The sequence below is a fragment of the Leptosomus discolor genome, unplaced genomic scaffold (genome assembly GCF_034619465.1).
Source record: "Leptosomus discolor isolate bLepDis1 unplaced genomic scaffold, bLepDis1.hap2 HAP2_SCAFFOLD_78, whole genome shotgun sequence".
Classification (NCBI taxonomy): Eukaryota; Metazoa; Chordata; class Aves; order Leptosomiformes; family Leptosomidae; genus Leptosomus; species Leptosomus discolor.
In genome coordinates this window covers 331,029-345,598 of record NW_028237739.1, presented here as the reverse complement: position 1 = coordinate 345,598, position 14,570 = coordinate 331,029, and positions in this window count along the sequence as shown.

Genomic DNA, 14,570 nt, shown 5'->3' with positions numbered 1-14,570 from the left:
CAAACGGGGAATCAGCATCCTGACGAGCACTGGGAGCGGCCATTCTGTTTTCATTTACTTGGGTCTCCGTGGTGCTTCTGTTTTCCACGGAGACGGTGGCCTCCTGGGTCCTGGGGGTTCCTGAGCCCATGTCCTCAGGCTCGGGCGGGCACCTCCAGCCTGCAGCTCTTCCAGACTGTAACATCTTCACCAGGAATAATCTCTGTGCTAGAGGTTAGGTGAACACTTCAAAATCTTGAAGTATTTCATCTCTAGCATTGGTTTGAGCAGCAGTTGCCATTTATCAAGGAGTCCTGGTAGGAAGAAGGTGGGTAGATTTTACTGCTGTCAAGCCAGAGGTAATAGTTTATAGAGCTCCGGGGGTGCAAGTTGTTTATTGATAACATGGGGCAGATCGTCTACGTACTGTGAATCGGTGTAGTCAGCTGAAGAAAGGGCCTTGCTGAGGTTGTGACCTGTGACTTAAATTTGACTAAATTTGACTAAAATTTGAATTGGTCCATAATGGCATTGGTCTCTGCTATTGAATTTCAACCCTGTTACATTACTGAGGTGCTCAGCATCATGCTTGTGATATTCTGGTGCTCCTCTAAGTGATGGCTTAGTGTCATCAGCAGATCTCACTGCCTGACTTCTCTTTCTGTCTGGGTCATCAACTAAAATTATTTAATCACATGATGAATTCCATTGTTACTGCTTTCTCCTCATTTGTTAGATCCTCTCCTGTCAGCACAACTATGGCATAAAAGTTCTGGCTTCTATGCATGTTCCTTTCAGGGGCTAACATCACTGAAGTTACTTTTACACATGAGATGTATGTATAAACAACCTCTTCACAAAAATACACAAAATCTATGTACAATGTTTTTGGGTGAAAGAAAGAACCTGCCTGGGAATGAGTGAGTGGGTGGTAGCCTGCTCCGTAAGCAACATTCAAATCTCCGATTGTTTGACTTGCATAAGCCAAAAATGTGCTTGACCTGGCTTTGCTGTAGGCTGAAGTGCTGTACAGCTCAGCTACTCAAATTGCAGTAACTTAGTCCCGTTTCTAAGCTCATAAATCTGTTTAACCTAAATCGAAGTAGTCAATTATTTGCCTTGTAAGGCTTCAGCTTTGTGGTTTCTTTCATCTGAAATCAGTCTGGGTTTTGTGACACACTGGCAGCCACATATGTCATGGATGTAAATTCCAACATTAGAATCATAGAATCACTCAGGTTGGAAAAGACCTTTGAGATCGAGTCCAACCATCAACCCTACTGTACCAAGGACACCCCTAAACCATAAACCACTAAGCACCACATCTAAATGACCTTTAAACACATCGAGGGATGGTGACTCCACCACCTCCCTGGGGAGCCTATTCCAGTGCCTGACACCCTTTCAGTGAAAAATTTTTTCCTAATGTCAAGCCTAAACCTACCCTGGTGCAGCTTGAGCCCGTTCCCTCTTGTCCTGTCATTAATTACCTGTGAGAAGAGACCAGCACCTGCCTCTCTACAATGTCCTCTCAGGCAGTTGTAGAGAGCAGTAAGGTCTCCCCTCAGCCTCCTTTGCTTAAGACTAAACAGCCCCAGTTCCCTCAGCTGCTCTCCATAAGACTTGTTCTCTAGGCCCTTCACCAGCTTTGTTGCCCTTCTCTGCGCTCTCTCCAGCACCTCAATGACCTTCTTGTATTGAGGTGCCCAGAACTGGACACAGTACTTGAGGTGTGGCTTCACCAGTGCTGAGTAGACAGGGACAATCACCTCCCTACTCTTGCTGGCTGCACTATTCCTAATACAAGCCAGGATGCTGTTGGCTTTTTTGGCCACCTGGGCACACTGCTGACTCATATTCAGCTGCCTGTCAACCACTATCAACATTCAGTACAGCTTTATTCCCCTGACATCCTCTGAGCTTTGTGGTGTTGAGGAAGCAGCCTAAGGTAACTGAGAATCAACAGCTCTGAGACTGAAATAAGAATTGGAGGCAGCTGAGTTGGTTTGGATTTACTAATGTGAGCTCCTGTGTAAAGAAGGGCTTGTTCTTGTATATGTAATGTAACTTCCATGGCCTAAACAAGCAGGAAATTTTAGAAGCCTGCAGAGTTGAATTTCTGTAACAGCCTGTGGAAAGTTAGATGGCAAAGGTGATCTGGGGAAAGCAAAATGTCAAATATCAAACACTCACTGAGGGATGTAACTGGCTTCTAATTTGGTGTATGGCTTACGTACAGCGCGTCTTGTCACCGAGCTCTAGCAGGCTGCAGCATAAATGGACTTGCATGTCTTTGTGACACATGGGATTCAGGATTTGATGTGCTTTGCATGTTTCCCACCATGTCTGCCTGGCATGCAGTGCAGGTCTGATGCCTGTTTGGGCACGCTGCATTGCATGTGCAGGTTTAGCCATTTTTCCGGCTACCTAGTCAGCTCCATTCCTTATTCTTGGCGAATAAGAGGCTATTTGAGGTGGGAGACAGAAAACTTGAACTAATTGTTCCCATTATGAGAGTGATATGATAAATCACCAACTTGAGCTGAGTATCAAAGTTTTGGGCCTGTGTGAGATCACCAGTTGGGTTAGTGTAAAACACAAACCTCCTGACATGGCACTGTGGATTTTTGGCTTTATCTGATGTGAGGAATGCTTAGAATACGCTTTATTACGGACTTTAACGTGTCAGAATTTTCTCATTGTAAGAAGTGATTAAGGTGTACTGAAAAAGCTCTAAATCATGAACTGACATTTGTGCCTTGTTTTGTTTCTATAGACAAGATGGATATGATTTTTTTTCTCTTTTTCTTTTAATTCTTTAGTCCTGAAATCAGCTGTCTTATGGCTCAGATTCAGTCCATCTGAATGCTTAAACTTAGGCATCTGCTTACCATTGCAGGAGCCAGAGTTGCATAATAAAATAACAGTAAGTGATAGAAATAACAAGCTTTTTAAAATTTAAGAAGGGGGAAAGTTATTTTTAAATGCCAAATTGAAATAAAAGTGAAAATAGCCGCTAGATGACACTTGAAACTTGTGTAATGAGATGGTACATCTGTTTTCAGAATCATTACAAATTTTGCTAGACCCAAAAGGATTTTAAGTGGATCTGCATAGTTCTGAGAGATGGTGGTGTTTCCAAAAACAGAGTCAAAGTTCCTTTAGCTATATCTCCTTCTTCTGTGATCAAATTAAACCCTGCACTAAGGAATCTAGTCCGCATTAAAAGCTCATTCCTGATGCTTAAAATGCTGCCTTCAGAAAAAAGAGAAATACAGGTATTACTGATCTATGTGGACAATGTTTCAGGGTCTGTATGTGAGTGCTTCCTCGGTTCTGGACCCCTGTTTTCATTGTCATGCAACTATTCAGTCTGTCAAAATTTCTCCCCTACTTTAACCTGCTAAAAGTCAGTGGGTTTTGGGTTGTGCTGCTGCTGTGCTCTGTACTGCTCTGCAGACAAGCACTCGTCCCCTGTCTGAGAGGTGGATGCATTTCACAGCCTGCTCTGTGTTCTGGAGGAGAAGTGTGCTATTGAGAAATGGCTCTGGGGGGAAGCCCTGCAAAGCACTGACTCTGCCTCCTCTGCGTTTGGGATTTCAGACGTTTTGTTCTGCTCACCCTCCCGGGGTTCTTGGCACTCTCTCCTGCTGTGGCAGCAGACATAGGAGCAAAAAGAACTGCTGCTTTGGAGCAAAAGGACGACAAAACTTTCTGGCTGTGTGGGTCCTGCCTCCTTCACCTAGGAGCAGGGCCAGGTTTAGGAGCGCAGGTGTCCCAGTGTATCCATCCCCGGGGTGACTGACCTCGTAGGGGGGGCTTGGCGCTGCTCTCCGGTGCCCATCTCCTTGGCGTCAGCGCTGCACAGAGCACGCAGCGAGGGCACCTCCTGCCTGCTCTCCAGGAGCTCCAGGCAAAGGAAAGCACTGGGCTGATCTGGGTGGATTTTCCCAGGGGATGTGCGTGGCTGCGGGCAGACCTGCTGTGGCCGTTGGTTGGCGCCTGGGGAGGTTAGTGCCTGGTGTCCGGAAAGGCAGCTCTCACTCCAAGAAGTGGCTGTCTTCTGTGCTTTATGACCCGGAATTTTGGCTGGAGGGGTGTGTCACTGGAGTCTCGTTAACGTTTCAGTGCAGTAAGTGTAGCTGTGGCCTGTGACTTGCCGGGTTTCTTGTTCCTGCCTCTGCAGCTGCTGAAGGCTGCAATGAGCCCTGCAATAGCAGGTGGCCTGTTTTGCCTAAGACATGAGTCTTCAGCCAACTGCTTTTTTTCAAGTGACTGTGGAAGAAAGCCACACAATCTGAAAAAAAAAAGTCAATGCAAAAGGGTTCTGGCTGGCTACTTCAGACTCTTTAGTTGGCGTCCTTCTGTGGTGAGCAGTGTTCCCCTCAGCTGCACCAGTGAGCCGCTCTGCAGACAGTTGCAGGCCATCATTTGGGCAGGTTGGCTGGTGGTTTATTTCCACGGTGCATGCTGCTTGTGGTTGGGGTTTTGTTTTAAGTTTAGTTTTAAAAGGGTGAGCCTTCGGTGTAAGCTTCCCTTTGCCTCCCTGCCCGCCCCACCCTTGCCTGCTCCCCCTGGGCTGGCACCTGGAACCCCCAGGGCTGGGTTCCTAAGCCACTTGAGAAGTAAGCACCTCCAACCCCTTCCCCTGCTGCCCAGGCTTGGCCCCTGCTCTGTGTCCTCCCTCTCCTCCAACCCTGAGCTCACGGGGAGCCTGCTCCGAGTAAGCCTCGAGCACCTCGTTGGCTTTCCTCTGGGCCTGCGAACGTCTCCAGTGAGGGCATGGCTCAGCAGAGCTGCTGAACGCCAGCGTGGCTTCTCCTCTTCCCTGTCATTTCCCTCTTCCCAAAACACTGGGTGGGGGCTCGATATGGCTGAAGAGGTGACCCAGGGGTGCAGGAGCCCCAAAGCAGCCAACGTGCCCAGCCCCTCACTCGGGGGCTGGGGACAGCAGGAGCAGTGCCTGGCTGGCCAATGGGACCTGTCCCCCCGCACCCCAGCAGCTGCACCAGCTGGCGCCCAGCCGTGCCCCTCGCTGTGCCCAGGAGCACTGCCAGCCTGGGGGGCAGCCAGCCGGTGGGGTGCCCTGCCCTGGGCTGCCCTGCAGCCCTTGCCTGCCTGCTCCTCCCTGCCTGCCTGCCTGGGGCCAGCACCCCAGCTGCTCCCTTTTGGCCCCGCTGTATCCAGTGCGGGCACCAGTGCCGTGATGCGGTTACTGGCCATTTCATCGCAGCCCCGGCACGGGTCACCTTTGGCACTGGGTAGCGGCCGCATTTCTGCTGCCTCCTCCTCCTTTTCCCCGACCCATCGCCCACGGCGTGCCAATCCCTCCTGCTCCCACACTGCTGTGCCATTTGGGCAGGCTTGTTTCCCGTGCCACCTCCTTCCCTTCCGCACTTAATGCTCACCTACTGCGGAGCTGCTGGGCTGGGGGACGTGTACCGTGTTGGAGTGGCGTCGGTGTTTTGTTTTGGTGTGGAAGCGGTGTGTTTCTGCCAAGCAGCAGCTGCATTGCCCGGGCAGAGCGAGCGTTTCCTGCAGGGTGGGTGGCTTGCCATTTCATCTGCGAGAGGTTCCTTAAAGCTTGGTTCAAAATAGAGCCAAACCTGCTGTGCCCAGCCTCAGCAACTCCATTGGGAAAGTGCTGGGCACTTTGTTATTTTTACAAAATGAATAATTAGTGTTTGAGGTCCTGACTTTTTTCAGGGATTAGGTGTATTTAGGATAAAGCATAGTAGAAAATAAAGGCTTAACCATATCCTAAACCATATCTCACTTTATAAAGGTTATTTTTGTAGGTCTAGGGGCCGACTCCCACAAGCCTGGGAGCTGGTACCTTCCAGCACTGACAAGTTTAAGATAAATGTACTGATTTGTTTTACCTAATAAGTGGCTGTTGGCATTCAGCCTGGGGAACGACCATTCAAATGGAGGGAAAAAGACAGCAAACAGCAACATAATGAAAGACTTCAGAGAACTGGGGCGGTGGTTGTATTTATAAAGATTGTCCGAAGTCCTGTCCTACTTGTGTTCAGGACATTTTGAGTCCTTTTAAAAAATACTTTTTTAGTTACATATTTGCAATGTCATGCACCACTTAGTTTTCTTAATGAGATGATTTTTTTCTATGTTCAGCCTATGGAGTAGGGACAATGACCCACGATGACCTGGCGCTGGGTGACCCCTGGCAGACACTTCCCTTCTGCTGCTCCTGTGCCGCTGCCTGTAAGCGAGTGCTCCCACGGGCTCGGCCTCCAGTTTCCTTCCCCTCAGCAGAGCCACCCACTTGTGCTCTGCATTAAGGATGTGGAAAATAAGGCTAATTGCTGATGTCTTTTTTTGTATTCAAAGCCCGTTATTTTGTCTCTCTCAAGCTAAACAATGAGCTTTCACAGAGCTTTTCCTTTATTTTTCTTTGCCCTATTTCTTCATTCTTTTTTTTTTCCTTTGCCCTTTTTTCACTCTTTTTGCTTCCCTCGTCTTTCCCTGACTTTTTACTGTTTTCTCTTTCCTTTCTTTTCTTTTTTTATTTTTTTGAGTGTATTTTCTAGATTACAGCTGCCAAGTAGTTTGCCCTACTGACAACAAGCACTTGCTGGCAGCCTGATGATGGTACACTCTTACCTTGGTTTTCCGGTACCATACCTAATGTGGCACTCACAAATTTGGGTTAAATGCGGAATTCAGGTCCAGTCATCTGTGTTTGTTCTCTGACAGGGGTGTAAGGAAGACCCGATAATCGAGATCTATGCTAAGTTTTGTCTTTTTAATTTCCTGATCGGTGTGCTCATGCACTGTAACGATAGGATCCGGTTCCTAAGTGTGTCTTTTGAGGGCAATTTTGTAGCAGGCAGGATTTGCCTGTCTCCCACTTATTTCAATGAGGACATTCCTGAAGGCTGAAGAAATCCCTACAAGGTAAAATATTGTTTTATTGTATTTCTTCATGTTGTCTTCTGTAAAAGAAGAGAACTAGAAAGAAAAATGAAAAAGAAATCTTTGTTTAAAATTAGCTATCATTAAAAGACTTTGCAGTAGATTACGTATCTTCTCCTGACTTTTCAAGCTTTATTTTTTATATTATGGTTAAGTCTGATGGAAAGGTTCATGTTCATTTAGTACAGTTGCCTGAAATGGTGACACGAGCACACCTGGGCAGAGTATTCCTTGCACAGAATAAGCAAGCTTTTTCTATGCGTTGAATGGATGAGGTGTTCTTGTTCGGTTCTTGTGCCATCCTGTGCACTCGCTGTCTGTGTGGTTTCCATTTTAAAAGCAGATTTGGAGAAAGCCAGCACTTGAAACGCCCTTTAGATTATTAGGTACGAAAGATTCACTTAAAAAAAAATAATTTAAAAAGTGCTGTTGACATCCTCTTGATCTTGGGGCTTGATTTTATATGTTAGAGAACAAAACAAGTAACTCAGATCTGAGTTTTAAGTCAGTTTAAAAAAATTTCTGAAGATGGAAGAGTATGTCGTTAAAAATTAAGTGAGACCTGTTGCTGTGTTGCCAAGGATTTCATGGCGTGACAGTCTGTCCCAAACCTCTGCTAGCAAACAGGGCTCCACTGAGTCTCAGCACATCCTCCATTAAACCATCACATCGCTGAAAATTAGAAAGCTCGCTCATGTTTTTCGGCTGTGCAACAATAAAGAATATATTCACTGACTAGTCAGTAATTAGCGTCAACCAGTTCTTGTTCTTCATTATAGAAATATTCTGGTCCAGTTATTCCAGAGTGAAAAGAAATTTATTTAAAAAAAAAAAAAAGTTGTTGCATGATGTAGGTGTATTTTACTGCCAGCAATCTCCTTTTGCATTTATTTGAAAGTTCAAATACCTCTTCAGCCCACTAGACCTGTGAGAACATGAACTCATGTCCCAGTCGCCTGCTTCTTTGTTGGAACAGCTCAGGTCTCTGCCTCGGTCACCCCCAGTACACCAAGCCATTAGTGCCGTAGTTTGGTCCCCTTTTCTCTCTTTGGTATTTGTTTTTACAAGGTAGTAGAGAATTAGATCGTGTAAAACGGAGCAGAAGGTGTGGGAAATCCACTTGAAACTTTCCCTTTGTTCCTTTGTACCAGTTATCTGCATGGAGTCAGCTGAGGGCCCAGCTGGACTCCAGGAAATGGGGTTTTAAGGTAACAGGAAACCAGAAATTCATTTCCACTGTCCTCATGGAGGTGAGATGAGCGTTGCTGAAGTTCAGACATTCTTCCACAGAGAACCTTCCCACAGGGAAGTCAAAACCACCGTAGTCAAAATTCACATCTCCAGGGTTCTGCTTCTGCAGGTCTTGGATTTCTTTCTAGCCTGTATCACTGTGTGCCTTACAGCGCCTGGTTGCTTTTGAAGAGCTTTGTAAGGATTTCTGTGTCTGTAGACGTAGTTTGGGCAATGCCTGGTGAGTGCAGCTGGTTCAGCACAACCACTAGCAGCATTCTTGGTGACAGGTCAACTGTGGGGTGAGCTTGTCCCAAAACGAGGACCGCAGAAGTCAGTCTGCTGTCTGTTATCAGGTTTTGTAAATAACAGAGGATGATAGGAGGAAAACAAAACTTAATGTTCATGAAGGTAATCAAACACTTGTTTTTAATGAACACTCAAAGAAAAAGAAGACCTGCATACAGTTGTCTCATTGAAATAGAAACATATGCTGTAAAAAACCTGAACAATTATTCTTCTCCCCTGCTCCACCCCACCATCCAGCTCTTTTCTTAAGGAATCTATTTTTTTCTCTCTGAAGCCCTATTAGGTGTACGTATTTCTGAGTCATCCAATAAAACTGTCATTCTTTGGTTAATGTTTCAAGGACTAGAAAGGAAATAATACAGCCAGCACACACACACACACACAAAAAAAGAAATGGAATTGTTAATTTTTTTTACTGGTGTAATATCTCTCTTCTATTTGATCTGTATCTGCACCAAAGGGAGGTGTAGAACATCACCCTGAAGGTATCTCTTGCTGTCAGTGGATCATGAATGTCAGCCTTGACAAGCATCCTCTGGTGATGTTATAAAGCATCTATGGCTTCCTGTAAGCAAAGCTGTCCGTACTTTTGTCTTGTCTTGTTGGAGTATTCCTACTTTTTCCATAGCATCTCTCGCTTGTCATCCTTACGCTGAGAAATGTCTTGTAAAATCTCATTAGCTTGTTTTAATTGTCTGCCCTCCTGCTAACTTTTAAAAGCCATTGCGTCTGCCTTAAAAGATACATGGTATTTTTACTCATACTTTAGAAGAAAAGACTTTTTTTGTGATCTGGTTCATAAATTCCAGTTATTGCAGACTTTGCACTGTGGGTGTCGTGTATCCTTGTCTACATTGAGCCTGTACCCGGGGCTAAGCTGTAACAGTCACTCTGTCACCTGGTGAACCCTCACCAGCCAGGGAGGGGAATTGGGAAAAAGGAGAGCAGACCTGGGGTAGAAGTGCAGCAGATTTAGTGAAAACACCACCAATACCACCAGAGACGTGCTTAGCCAAGGGAATATGCAGCTGTCCCCATTGGCCAGAGGGCAGTCCTGAGGAGAAGCCAGAGGAACCCCACAGGAGCTCCCTCTCCTCAGCAAACCTTCCCCCTTTAGAATGACCATGCCATCATGGTGTGGGCTACCCCTGGAGCTAACTCAGGTCGGCTGCCCTGGAACTGCCTAGTGTGGCTGGGCTGTGATTCTGTCCCAGCCAAACCGGGACAAGCTTCTATACTTTTAAGCCCCAAATCCTGCAAAGACTCTGACTTTCCAGGGAACTATTTAACGGCCAAGCTTAAACCCATGCTTCGGTTCTGGTACAGTCCAGGTCCAGCTCTCTTTCCAAAAGCCTGCTGCTAGGGATGCTTGCCAGCACTCAGGGATCCCTGAGAGGGAGAGCAGGAGTCGGTATTTTGGCTTGCTTCTGTCTGCCAGCTTCCCATCTCCCGTACAAAACAAGCAACTAACAAGGTACTGATGATGTGTTGAGGGGAAAAAAAATCGGGTAAATAAATAGAATCTGAAAAGTCCTCTAAATGGATTCCACTGATGTTTTGCCATTCAAAAAGTAAATAATGCCAGTAAAACTTGTGCTGTCATATAATCATATGTGCATTCACGTGACCATGGAGTGCCTTGTCTAAGTAGTTACACTGTGTCTTGCCAAAATCTTCCATACAAAAAAAATGAATGAAAGTGTCCATGTTAGCTGTGTTTTGCATTTGATTGGATTTATTTTCTTTTGATGGGACAGCTTCTCTCTCTCATAATTATATTAATAGTATGTGAATATATCAACAATTATGACAGAAGTGCCCATGAAGTGTGGTAGCAATATGGTAGATGAAGCAATCCAAAGGAAAACAAGTTCATCACACTATGTCAGCATCCCTTTTTTAAGAGGAAAAGTCCTATGCGATGTACTAGAGAATTAGAACATTTTTCATTATGCCAATCCTACATTTGACTGAGAGAGGCATCAGCAACAAGTGAATCCCAAAAAAGTCTCTGAAATGCAGGTCAAAACTTAGGAGAACTTGAATAAGCAAAAATGGGGGGAAAAGATTTGGAAACACAGATTTATTAAAATACAGGGGCTGAAATATTTTACCTGTTCATGCTATGAACGACCCCCTATTTTATAGGAGAGAAGAGAGGGCACAGAGGATAGATTATGTAGCTCGACATACTTAAGGGGCTGGGGGCTTCCAGGCCATGCTGCAAAGGTAAAGTTTGAAGTCAGTCTGTGGCCTCAGTCCTTCCATCAGTGGGGCTAAATCCTGAGGATTTTTGTTGTTGACGATTGCAGAGATTCACTCCAAAGTTGAAGCAAAGAGCGACCGTGTGTCTTCCTGTAGTAAGTGGTGCCTGTGTAACAGCCAGGATCTGACTTACTCTGTGTCTCGGATCTCCTAAATGTGTGTTCAGCCTAGAGGATGATGACCCATCTTGCTCAAAAGCCTCTTTAGAGTAGAACTGCTGCTTCAGGGTGATGACTTGGGTTAAATGGTTCACAATTTAAGAAAACAGCCTTCTGAACACCACTTGAATTCTTGGAGCTGAGCATACATTTTTATTTCCGCACTAATGTGCAGTAAGCTTTGGTTCATTTATTTTAGGGGAGAGAGCGGCTTTGCAATGGCATCCGCCAGCTCCCTCAACACTTGTGGGTGCATCCCATCAGGGCCCATGGATTTGTGGGTGTCTGTCTAGTTTACCTAGAAGATCCCTAACCCAATCCTTCTCGACCAAGGGGTAGTCTTCCTTTCTTCTGACTTCTTTCCCTAGTGCCAGGGTCAGGGACTCCTGAGGGTCAGCTTTAGTAGTAAAGACTGAGGCAAAGGCAACACTTAACAACTCCACCTTCTCCATATCCTCTGTCACCAGGGCACCCACCTCATTCAGCAATGGGCCCACAGTTTCCTTCGTCTTTCTTTTACTGCCAGTGTGTTTGAAGAAGCCCTTCTTGTTGTTTTTGACATCCTTGGCTAGCTTTAATTCCAAGTGGGCCTTAGCTTTCCTGGTTGCATCCCTGCGTTCTCTGGCAGTGTTTCTATATCCCTCCCAAGTGACTAGCCCCTTTTTCCACCTGCTGTACATTTCTTTCTTCCCTTTGAGTTTTACTAGAAGCTCCTTGCCCATCCAAGCAGGCCTCCTGCCTCCTTTGCTCCACTTCTTCCTCATAGGAATGCACCCATCTTGAGCTTGGAGGAAGTGCTGCTTGAATAGCAACCGGCTCTCTTGGGCCCCTCTGCTTTCTAGAGCCCCAGCCCATGGGATTCCTCCAGGTAGGTTTTTGAGGAGGCTGAAGTTGGCTCTCCAAGTCCAGGGTTGCCATCCTACTTAGTGCCCTGCTTCTTCCATGCAGGACCCTGAACTCCACCATCTCGTGGTCACTACAGCAAGGGTGCCCCCAACCTTCACATCTCCAACCAATCCTTCTTTGTTTGTCAGTATGAGGTCAAGCAGCGCCCCTCTCCTCATTGGTTCCTCCACCACCTGTGTCAGAAAGTGTCCTCAGTGCTCTGTAGGAACCTCTTGGACTGTGGCTGCTTGGCTGGGTTGCTTTTCCAGCAAATGTCAGGGTACTTGAAGTCCCCCATGAGACCCAGAGCCTGTGATTGTGAGGCCACTTTCAGCTGGCTGTAGAAGGCCTCATTGACTTCCTCCTCCTGGTCAGGTGGCCTGTAGTAAACACCCACAATAGTGTCACCCACATTAGCCTGCCCCTTAAGTCTCACCCGTAAGCTCTCAACTTGTCCCTCCCCTAGGCAAAGCTCGATACATTCCAGATCCTTTTTCACAGAGGGCAACTCCCCCACCTCGCCTGGCTGGCCTGTCTTTCCTGAAGAGCCCGTAGCCATCCATGACAGTGTTCCCGTCATTGAGCTGTCCCACCATGTCTCCGTTAGTGCTATGAGATCACGGCCCTGCAGCCGCACACAGATCTCTAACTCCTCCTGTTTGCTCCCCGTGCTGTGTGCATTGGTGTACAGGCATTTTGGGGAGGTAACTGAGCACGCAGGTTTCCCTGGAGGGACGGAGGAGGATCTACCATAACTAGACATGCCCTGGAGGGAGCTGGCCTTCTGGTTTTCTTCTGGAGAGGCAGCTGTGGGACACTTGTTGTTGCTCTGCTTCGCCTGGTCTATTCCCCAGTCAAATGAAACGGCAGGGGCATTGCCACCCTGGACCCCATGCCTGGGCACATTCAGTTTGAAGCCCTCCTTACCAAGCTGGCTGGCCTTTTACCAAAGATACCCTTGCCTCTGCCAGACAGGTGAACTCCATCCCTCCCCAATAGGTTAATGTCAAAGGATGCCCCACTGTCATACACCCCAAAGCCCTCACAACGGCACCAGCCGCACAACCAAGAGTTGATGTGCATTATCTGTTGATTTGCGGCTGCCTCTTTCCCCCTAACTGGTAAAATGCAGGAAAAGGTAACTCGGGCACCTGAATTTTGCACTGTTGACCCCAGGACTTTGTAGTCTTCTTTGATTCCACACAGGTTGTGACTTGTTAGGTCATTCATGCCCACATGAAAGAGGAACAGTGGGTAGCAGTCCATGCTCTTGACAAGCTGTGGTACCTTCTCAGCTCCGTCTCGGATCTCACCCCTTCCCTTTTGTTGCTGCTAGGTGTCACTCCTTGGCGCAGATGGTTTAGAGCGGGATGCTGATGGAACCGAAGAGAAGTCCTCAGAGCAACGAGCTCGCCGACCAGTGAATGCGTTTTTCTTGTTCTGCAAACACCATCGTGCTCTCGTGCATAAAGACCACCCTTGGCTCAATAGCCGTGATGCAACCAAGGTCCTGGCGGGTCGGTGGGCTGTTGTAGAGACAGAAGAAGAGCAGAAATACACTAACATGGCCAAGGAGGTGTGTTCTGCCGGGATGTAAAGGGAGTTCATTACCTATTTGCCTGTTTTCTGTTTCTCTGTGTATTCAATGTTTTCTGTGAGGTCTTCCTCTTCCCTGAGTTCCTCAGCTTCCCCAGTGGGATTCTGGTGCCCAGAGCAGCTGCTGTTCTTGCTTTGAATCACGTGGTCCTTCGGACCAGAATGAAAAGAAATTGGTCTGTGTACACAAACTAACCTGGCTCTAGTAGTCATTGGCACAAATCTACGTATTTTGTGGTAGATATCACCTGGTAATCCCTGCGGTACGAGCATTAACAGGGGGACAGTGCATGGGCAGGGGCCACTGAACACAGTAACATACAGTTCAGTGTCAGCTGACCAGTGATCCTTCGCTCAGGCTGTGCATTTGCTATCGGTAATACAGGTTGCTGTTATAATACAGGTGGACAAAAGAAAAAGCGTAGTCAACAAATGTAGTTGCTTTTTACTTTTGATGCTAAAGAATTTAAAAATTCTTAGTGTTTCATGAAGTACTCTCCCTATGTATTGTTCCCCAGTTTCCGACAGAGCAACGTTTCGTGAGGCAGAGTCCGGTGTCTGAATCAGAGAGCAACCCATTGTCAGAGTCCTTTAACTGGGAGCAAGGAAAAGAGATTTATCCCCATATTTCACAAAGTATCTTTAGGTCAACTTCAAATTTAAATGAGGTCTTTTAAGAAATAGCTTGCTTGGTAAGCTGGCCCCAGGAAGGCTGCAGATCTCAATAGCAGAGTGAGGGGGACACAGCCAGGCACTCAGGCTGATAACATCACCCCAGAACAGATCCCTGTAGTTACCCGTGTGATGTAGATTGTGGGTAACCACTGAACTCGATCTTAGGAAAAATGATGGAGGGCCAGTCAGAAGGAAGGACATCTCTCATTTGTCCAGTAAGGGTGGAGCGCTACAAGAAGCACAGAGAGCTGTGAAATGATGGAGAAACCATTCTCTGTACCTGTACCTGTCACCCGAAGTTGTCTGTTACTGTTAACACACGGGTACAAGGTTTGGCGGTTCAGTACTTTGTGTGAGCACGGAAGAGCCCACAGGGAAAATGAAGTGTTCTGCATGGCAGGTCATTTTTGAAGCAGGGTCTGGAATGCCTCTGTAGTTCCCTGTCTGTGACACAGTGTAGAAATACCTGGGTATCAGCTTTGTTCAGCTGTTCCTGGTTTGTTCTGCATTCGCACTCACAAATTGGTGATGCTTCCT